Source organism: Cervus canadensis, chromosome 3 (genome assembly GCF_019320065.1).
Source record: "Cervus canadensis isolate Bull #8, Minnesota chromosome 3, ASM1932006v1, whole genome shotgun sequence".
In the NCBI taxonomy this organism is placed as follows: Eukaryota; Metazoa; Chordata; class Mammalia; order Artiodactyla; family Cervidae; genus Cervus; species Cervus canadensis.
The window spans coordinates 86,712,448-86,722,496 of NC_057388.1; positions in this window are offsets into that span (position 1 = coordinate 86,712,448).

Sequence of the window (10,049 nt, forward strand, 5' to 3'; positions counted from 1 at the left end):
TCCCATGTTTCTGACCCAACTCCGACTATTACGCTCAGTCGTATTAATATAAGATATTATTTAATGGGCCTTTGTTGGCCACTTGAAATCCTCCAGGCAGAGTTGCTCTCTCTGGTTTTACAAATTTCAAATAATGCTTTCACCTTTATTCCTCAATTGAGGCAACTTCAAAAGGAGTGGTATCTAAAACCTCAAAAATAATAGAACTGTTACTCTGATTAGTCGTTTAACCTAAATTCTACACTTGGTTCATTTGGTTCAGTTACAGAGTTGTAACCAATAGCAGCGACCTGATGGTTTAGTGTGTGTTAAGTGTAGGTTATTTCATAGAACAAAGAAGGTGACTGTTTCCAGCTATTTTACCTTAGAAGTGGCATCTAAGAACCACTCCAAGAGACCTTGCTTCCTTCTTGCATGTATTGGGGGAATCTAGAATGCTGTCTTGATTCATAGGACAACTCCCAGCTACATATGCAAAGGACTCAAGGGCTAGAATTCCACATCCTTGAAGTTGTTTTCATCTGTCTTCTTTTTTGAACTGTAGAGCAGAGGATTGAGTTAATTGTACCCCGTAGTTGATAGCACAGTTTTTCTTGGCTTGAGGAAAGGTCTCTCTTTTATTTTACTTCTGAATTTAGTTCCTGTCCCCTATCCCTGTTTCTATCTTCCTCTCCCACCACTGGCTGTGTCTCTAATGCGTTTGATGTCTATTTCTCTCATTGGACCACTTCCAATCTGTACCCCTGCCTCCCCCCAGTCTTGGCACTCAGTCCGCAGGGTGTTCCCCCTATCCTCCGTTTGGTCACATCTTGAGGTCAGCGTTCGCCCCCCAGCTTACCTGCCGCTCTGCCTCCTCACTCACCCATTGCCTTGCCTTCACCCCTTACTGATTGATGTCGCCATGACTGACTGATAAGTAATTTACCTCCTAGGCTCAGGGCTGGAGTTCTCCTACAAGGACAACACAGGCAGGAATGGCCTGAACCTTCCAGGGAGGACTTTGGCCTCCCGGAGTATGCTGTCAGGGGATCTCCATTGAACATTAATCCAAAGAGTACCTCTTTTTAGAACTCCAATGATGTGTCAGACAGACACACTCCTACTTAGGGGATAAAAATACCTTCATCGATGATGTCGGGCTTTACTGGAGGAGAGCTTGGAAGTGCCACAGGAAGGAGACACCTGTTTGTGCCTACTCTTTATCCAAGGCGGTGTGAGCTTAGGGATGTACTAGGTAACCATAACATTCACGTATTGATTAGCTCCCCAGGATGCAGACAGTGCATACCCTCGACTCTTAAGAAAAACAGTGGAGAAAATATTACTGCATTTATAACCCCAAAAAGGGATTGAGAATGAGCCACTGTCTAACAAACTCAGTGTTCAGATTTGAGCTGCCCTTGGGGGCCTGTTGCTGCTCTGGGACCACAGTCGTCACTACCGTCGCCTGAAGGCGTCCTTACGTGTCTAGGGCACCTCTGCTCACCCACTGAACACACTTCTTTTGGTAGGGTCTTCCATGGCAGGTGTGTCATAGAGGTGGCTTGGCAAAATAGTAATAATTGTGTCCTTTCTGAAAAAGACTTCAAAGTATGCAATACCATGAAAATTCTTTGGAACTCATTTTAGATCTTCAATCTGGCAGTGTCAAGCAGACAAAATGTGGAGCAGCATATGTTTTTAAGCATCTCACAGCTGTCGTCTTAAGAGCTGTAGACGGCTTTCCTTCAGCCAACATACTCATTTCTTGCAAATAAAGGGTTGAGCAAACAAATACCCATATCTCTACATTCAAAATGCATGTGCTTGAGTATTAGTCTTTACTTAAATATGCCTTTTTATTTGCCAAGGGCTTCAGTTTTTATTGGCATGGGGCTTGGCAAGCTCCCCGGCTACTCACTCCACATGGCAATCCCATGAATTACCTTTGCTAAATTGACAGAAAAGAGAACTAAAACACTGCTATCCTGTCACAGGCTGAGGGCTGGCACCTCCTGGATCCTGCAACTTCAGGCCTTAGGACAAGGAGACAGTGAAAAATGGGAGCTGTGGTCAGAGACCTGTGAATCACCACTTCGTGTCCTATGTGGATGTTCCCAGGGAGGCCTGTTAGATGGAGAAATCTCTCCTAGTTGAAAGTGGGAAAGTAACGCTGGCCTACATTTTATGATTCTTTTCTCGTAAGACACTTGATGCACTTTTCAGATAATAACTCACAAATTACCCTAACATCTCTCCGATATGTGTCTGTGGCAGAGATTATCCCCATTTTAGCAATGAGGAGGAAATTGAAGCATAGAATCACAGAACAACTTGAAGCCTCCCTTTGATCCCAGCAGGTTGATTTAGCAAAAGACCAGGCATGGACTAGTAAGTTCCACAAAGAGCATTTTGACAGAAAAGACTTCAAACACACTTCCTTACTAGCAACAAAACTAAGACATAAGCATGTGTTAATTCCAAAACCAAAGTATTTGCATTGATGAGTCTCAATAAATATCAAATGACCATAGAAGTGATAAGAATCTGATTGTTCTCTGCTTAGGAACCACTCTCAAACCCATTTGGTCACTTAAATTTCTTTTCAAGGCCAATTAGTTCTTATGGAGGTAGTTTGTTCACCTCTATTCAGAAAATAGAAGCCCCTTTCGATTCTCTGACAAAAATACAACCAAAAAAAAAACTTACAAAAGAAACAGAAAAAACATGGAGTATGTCTGGTTCCTGTGACGCATAATTAACCAAGTACCTCTTCGCTCCTGCGCACATTTATTCATTTGATGTTCCAGCTCTCTCAGGGATCCTAATGTAAAATAGAGCACTTGGGAACAACTCACAGAATTTACAAGGCCCTCTAGGGGACCCAAGTCTATCAACGAACACGTTAGCCTCATCCATAGATGGGGTACGAAGCACTTTTACTGCCACAATATAGACATAGTGTTTCTAATCCAGAAATAATTTGGTATCGCTAACCAATATAACACTGGCACTGAAACGTCCTTAATTTTCCTTAACTGCTTCCAACCCATGGAAAACTAAATTCAATTGAGTGTAAATGGCTTTTCAAGGAGCTGTGTCTGCACTGGAAACGTGCAGTGAGGGATGGAGAATCCAGCTCATCAACTCAGGCCCAAGATAGAGCACTTCCCATTTGAAAACATGACCAAAAGTCCATAAGGTGACTTCCTGTGTTGAATGTACATGATTTCAATAGAATGATGTACTGAATATGGTTTTACAAGCCAATAAGCAGGGGTGCAAAAAATACAGCCTTTATGTTTCCGGTGATTAAATTTAACTTCAGTCTCAAGCTCTCAATGTTCTCTGTAGCAGAAAAGTTCATCTCCTTAATTCAAATTAGTGATTCCTCAATCATTTCGTGGATAAAACCAGACAACTTCAGGGTTTCCCACTTTCCCTTCCATTCTCTTGAGATGGCAGTGAAGGTCTGTGGGTTTGCATGGGTCACGGCACTGGAGAGTAAGGCGGCTTCTCCACTGGAACCCAACGAGGGCCCCTCCACCTGCTGGTCTCTACCTCCACAGCATCCCTCGGCTTTTCCGTGCTGCTGGTGTTGACAGTAAACTCTCACCATATCTTCTCTCAGTTATGTCCACAGTCTTCTGAGGGACAATAAAAATTCATATGGGCTCTCTTCTGGGCTTCAGGAGACTCAAAGCTGTCAGATCCATTCTTGCCTAGGCTGGCCTAGCCGCCATATCTGCTTTGCTGCTGTTCCAGTGTATCCATGAGGTTTTCTGCACATTCAGGCTTCACCCTGGAAGCAAGGCACAGGTCTTCCCTGCTCTTAGAAACTTCCAAACCAAGCTGAGCTTTCTATCATCCTCACCCAGGCCTTGGCCACTGCTAAACAAGGACTCTAGATCCATCCTTGTGCTATGCTAAGTCGCTTCAGCCATGTCTGACTCTTTGCAACCCCATGGACTGTAGCCCACCAGGCTTCTCTGTCCATGGGATTCTCCAGGCAAGAATACTGGAGTGGGTCACCATGCCCTCCTTCAGGGGATCTTCAAAACCCAGGGATCAAACCCTTGTCTCCTGTGACTCCTGCATTGCAGGTGGATTCTCCACTGCTGAGCCACCAATGAAGCCTTTAGATCCACACTGCATGTGTGCAAACATTGGCCGTCCTAATTACTAGCTGTGTGACTTTGGGCCCATCACTTGCCCCTCTGTGACTGTTTCCTCATCTGCAAAATGAGATCTGATAAGGTTGTTGAGAGGAGTCAATGAATCAAAGTATGTAATACACTCGGAATAATGCTGGGCACATAGGAAGTACTACATGTGTTGGGTAGTGTTATTGCTACTAGTCCATGATGGAGCCTGGGATGGGGCATCTCTTAACCCAGAATCATGTTAACATCTTCCACTCAGCCTTTAAGAAGAACTAGCTCTTCCTCTCACACTGTCTTTTTAAAACTATTGTCTAATGTATGAACTATGTGCTCTTAATCCTTCCATCTCTTAGCCTTCTGGAACTCAAAATACCTTTTCTCTTTCAAAAACTTGGATTTCTGCAGTTTACTTAAGTCATTGACTTTTCTATCAGCATTAAGAAATTATTGAACTATTGGAAGCAAAAAGTCAAGAATTTGTTTTCAGCACCTGTTTCTCCCCTAAGGTAAAAATCCTGAGCCCTCCTCCAGGGGATCCTCCCAACCCAGGGCTTGAACCCATGTCTCCTGTGGCTCCAGCATCGCAGGCGGATTCTTTACCGCTGAGCCACTGGGAAAGCCCTTAGATCCACACTGCATGTGTGGATTTACTTCCTGTGATCAGGTATATATAATGGAAAAATTGTGAGTTGAAAAGTTAGCATTCCTCTCAATTGACCTGCTAGTCTGAGGATTTTGTGAGGAGAAGAGTAACAAGGTGGCTTGGCTGGCCATACCTGTCCCATGCCTTGAATATTTCCAGGAGTCATGAGAGCAGTTAAATACTATCCAAGACAATAGCTTGCTAAACTAATTACTTGTGGCAAGTCATGGAAAAAATGCAGAAACACCTTAAAGAGGTGTGTCATAGTCATCTGCAACAACACAAAAACAGCTCATACCACCAGGACTTGACTGCTATCACTACTATTAGAACAAAGATGTTAATGCCTTTTCTGAAAAGTTAAAATGAGTAATAATTTGTTCCCACACGAGCATGTTCTGAGCACAAATGGCATCAACACCTGGGGAGGTGACAGCTGATTTGAGGAAGATACTCCAGAAATGTATTTAAATCATGAATTTCCCATTGGGATTTTTATTTTAAGCTCTAAATATGTTTTTGGTTACTGAACTAGATCCTCTGGCATTAAAGTACATCCCCTGTGCATACTCAGAGATATATTGCCTCTTTCAGGCCACTAGAGCAATATCTGATGAGTTATGACCCCGGTTATAGGAGGACATTATTCACACCGAGTCCCTGAAAGCATCAGTTGGCTCCACAAGACCTAAAGTTGGAGCTTAAAGTAAAGTCCTCAAAAGCCTTCTTAAGATACAGCTAAATGACACCACTAGGCATTTTAAATCAACCCACATCCATTTGAACTTCAAGTGGTCAAACTTCGTGTGAGAAAAGGTAACACTATTTTCTCAATGGTTCTACTCTACCTCGCTACAATATCCTTCCATCCTCTAAATATCTTCAGGCAAGTATTTTATGTGTCAACTTTTTAGGCACTAGCGAATCCACAGATTCAACACAGTGGGTACAGCTGAGTTCATTATGATTGATGAGGGGCAGGATCCTTGCAAATACCCCAGGTAGGAAGCTTTCAAAACCTCGGATTCATCTGTGTATGTAAATAGAGCCTGTTCCACATTTCTGTAAAAACACAAAACTATTGATCACTTTTATTGGCATCACTTCCATTCTAATTGTCTCAGGTTGATCTTAAATGTATAATTAAATGACTGCCCAGTTGTTTGGTCTCAGTAACAGCTCACACTTACTGAGGGTTCATTATGGCCCACTCATCATGCTAAGCTATTTATGAAGCTAAGTTGTTTCAGTCATGTCTGACTCTGAGATCCCATGGACTATAGCCCACTAGGCTCCTCTGTCCATGGGATTCTCTAGGCAAGAATACTGGAGAGGGTAGCCATTTCTTCCTCCAGGGCATCTTCCCAACCAAGGGATTGAACCAGAGTCTCTTGTCTCCTGCATTGGCAAGTGGGTTCTTTACCACTAGCTATTTATGAGTATTATCCAATTTGGTGCTACAAACATTGCCATTTCACATAAACTTGATGAAGGTTTGAAGTTTGTCTGAGGTCCCACAACCAGGACTCAACTCAGGTCTGCTTGATCTCATAGCCTCAGTTCACCCCCGCCAGGCCACAACACCACATGCACTACAACTCAGAGGTCCCCAGCTTCAGGCCACAGGCCAGTACCTCCGCTCAGATCAGTGGCAACATTAGATAAAGGTGGGAGCGGGGTTCAGAACGGGGAATACATGTACAGTCGTGGTGGATTCAAGTCAATGTATGGCAAAACCAATACAATGTTGTAAAGTAAAATAAATTAATTAATTAATTTTAAAAAAAAGAAATACAGCATATGATAAATGCAATGTTCCTGAATCATCCAGAAACCATCTCCCCAACCCCGCTCCATGGAAAATTTGTCTTCCATGAAATTTCTCCCTGGTGCCCAAAAGGTTGGAGATTATAGAATCTAATCAAAATGAGATTGCATTCTCTACTTTCAGACCTCAGTCATGTCCAACTCTTTGTGACCCCAAGGACTGAAGCACGCCAGGCTTCCCTGTTCTTCGCTATCTCCCGGAGTTTGCTCAAACTCATGTCCATTTAGTTGGTGATGCCATCCAACCATCTCATCCTCTGTAGCCCCCTTCTCTTCCTGCCCTCAATCCTTCCCAGCATCAGGGTCTTTCCCAACGGGTCAGCTCTTCACATCAGGTGGACCTGACAGAACCAAAAATGAATTTGACCCTGAATAGATGTTAAACTTACCTCCTTGAAATATTGTTCCTTCTTTTACTCCTTTCCCTCATAAAATATCTCTTTGTCTCTGTTCACCTTACAAAACCTCTGACTCCTTTAAATGCCAAGGGTCTCAAGCTCTCCCTTCACACAACACCTGTACAATAATATAACATATTCATTACAGTCTATAAGGCACTTGAAAAACTAAAGCAAGTATTTACAAAATATGAAAATTCTTATAGAGAAAGAATTTGTTACTGTGATCTTTTCCACAGTATCTTAAAAAAAAGTTAAGTGAGGCTTTAATAAATGAACAATGAAAAATTAAAAGCAATTAAATTGACCAAAACATTTTATCATAAAAACTTGTAAATTTGTACTGATATTTGCTTCTTAATAGGCCATGCTTGAAATAATCTAATTTAAAGTTCTCGAAAACTTAATTTGGACTGGGTGATTTTTCATTGTACATTGTACTTAGATTAATTGTTGACTCACTGTCACTTTCATCCATTTTTCACTCGTTCATAATATTATGCTTGAGTAGTTGTTCATTTTATGCCATTAAAATGTAGAAATACTCTAAATCAGTATAGAAGGTTGCATATAATATTGTTAAAACTTTCACAGCTTAAGTCTAGTGAGACACATAATAATTTCATCAGGAGGCAACTCTTAATATTCTTTAAATTACAGGAATACTTCTAAATGATAGGGTTGTATTGGGGATCTATTGTGAAAGCAGAGGATGGACAGTACATGATGTAAGTGCAAAATAAGGTTTTTGGGGAAACAGTGGTGGTACTGTGCTCAGTCGTGTCCGACTCTTTTGCAACCCCATGGACTGTAGCCTGCCAGCCTCCTCTGTCCAGAGAATTTTCCAGGCAGCAATACTTGAGTGGGTTGCTATTTCCTTCTCCAGGGGATCTTCCTGACCCAGGGGTTGAACCTCTGTCTCTTGTGTCTCCTGCATTGGCAAGTAGATTCTTTACCACTGTGCCACTTGGGAAGGCCTTTGGGGGAAAATTTACAGGCAAATAAGCAGCCGAGGTCATAAGCTCATTCTCTTGCTATCCTGCAAGGAGACCGTTGTGGGCCATTCAGAGCCAGACATACCATGGAAAGCGTACCAAATAATGACCCTGTGTCTCTGCCTTTACCTAGGTGGAGAAGCATTGAGAGGGACCAAAAAAGTTCTAGACACCTATATAACCATGGAAACTGTTTGGCACATGAGACAGTCTTGTTAGAAAGGGTCCAGAGGTCAGTTTCTGGGGTGGCCTGCTCTCTGTGGAGCTGTCTTGGATCCAAGGAGCCTGCTGCTTTCTAAGCTATTAAAAAAGGACAGGAAAGAGCCTCCAGAAATCTCCAGATTTATATCTTTACAGGATCTGAGCAAATATTTTTAGCATGCTCTTTTTTTTCAAATAGGAACAACTTCAAATGTGTTAAAAGGACAGAGTAGCCAACTGGAAAGGGCTCCCAGTGGTCAGATCTGAGACAACTGGATCAAGAACAACAACAACAAAAAGATAGAAATGGATTATAACCATGGAGTAAAATAGAATCCAGGAGTTCATAGTGGCATAAACAAACTGAGTGAATGACTAAAGAGAAATCTCTTCATTACAGTAGATTTCCAACAAATAAATGTTGGATGAAGTCTATTTGGTAGATACCACAGTAATAATTGTTTCAGATAAGAATCATCGATAAATCTGTGGCTGAAAAATCTGATGAGATTGACTCCCCTGATGGTCCAGTGGTTAAGAATATACCTACAGGTTTGATCCCTGGCCCAGAAAGATTCCACATGCCACAGGGCAACTAAACCCCATGCACCACAACTACTAAGTCTGTGCCCTAGAGCCCAAGAGCCACAACTACTGAGCCTGTGCACTCTAGAGTCTGTGGTCCACAACAAGAGAAGCCACCATAATGAGAAGCCAGCGGAATGCAACAAACAGTAGTTGTTGCTGCAACCACCCTCCCCCACCACAGCTAGAGAAAGCCCATGCACAGCAACAAAGACCCAGCATAGCCAAAAATAAATTAATTAATTAATTATTAAAAATCTGATGAGAGACAGGATCATTACAATCAGCCCCCCATATCCTTGGGTTCTACACGTGTGGATTCAACCAACCACAGATGGAAAATACTTGAAAAAAAAATAAAATTCCAGAAAACAAAACTTGGACTTGCTGCACACTGGCAACTATTTACATTGTAAATTGTAAATATGGAAGGATGTGCATTGATTATATGCAAATACTACACCATTCTTCATAAAGGACCTGAGTATCCTCGAAATTAGGTGTCTGCAGGAGTCCTGTAACCAATCAATACCCAGGGATGCCAAGGAATGTCTGAACAGAGTCCCAGAGTATCTCTCCATAAGATAACAAATAGTTTACTTGCTAATATGAAGGAAAGAACAGAAGACAGGTAAATACTCCATTTCAAATTAAACATGAAAAAAAAGTTAAAACGTGCCTTCCAAGTTCTCAGCTCAATACTGTATTCTAACTTTAAGAAAAGTTTAACCACACTCTCTAATTGTTATTTGGGTAGAGAATGGAGAGTGATAAGAAGATTGAAGATGTTTCTGTCCAGAACATTACAAATTCAGAGTCAATTGATTCCATAATTCTACTACCAAGCAGATGGACAGGAAGGGTAAGAACCATGGATTCTTTCTGAGTTTTTATTTCCTGTTGTGGAGGCAGCTACAGAGGGAAGCCTCTGTGTTACGGGGCTTTGCTAGTCAAGCGTCAGAGGATGGAGTGGGGGAAAATGTGGAGAAACATGTGAGGGGACTTGGCCCTGCTTTAGGTCTTCACGCTTATAAAACCTAAGAGCAGACGTTCTTTCCTTCTGTTGCAAGAAAAAAGCATGAATAGTAATGTGCTAAAATTACTTCCCATCCATGTGTTCAAGAAGGACTATAGCCATATGCTGTTATTTAAATTAAGCAACAGGCAATGCAAGTATTTCGCATTTTTTAATGAAATGGTTTATTATGGATACCCTATTGCTCTGTGGAACACTGTGTAGGGATTGGCCTTCTTGTCA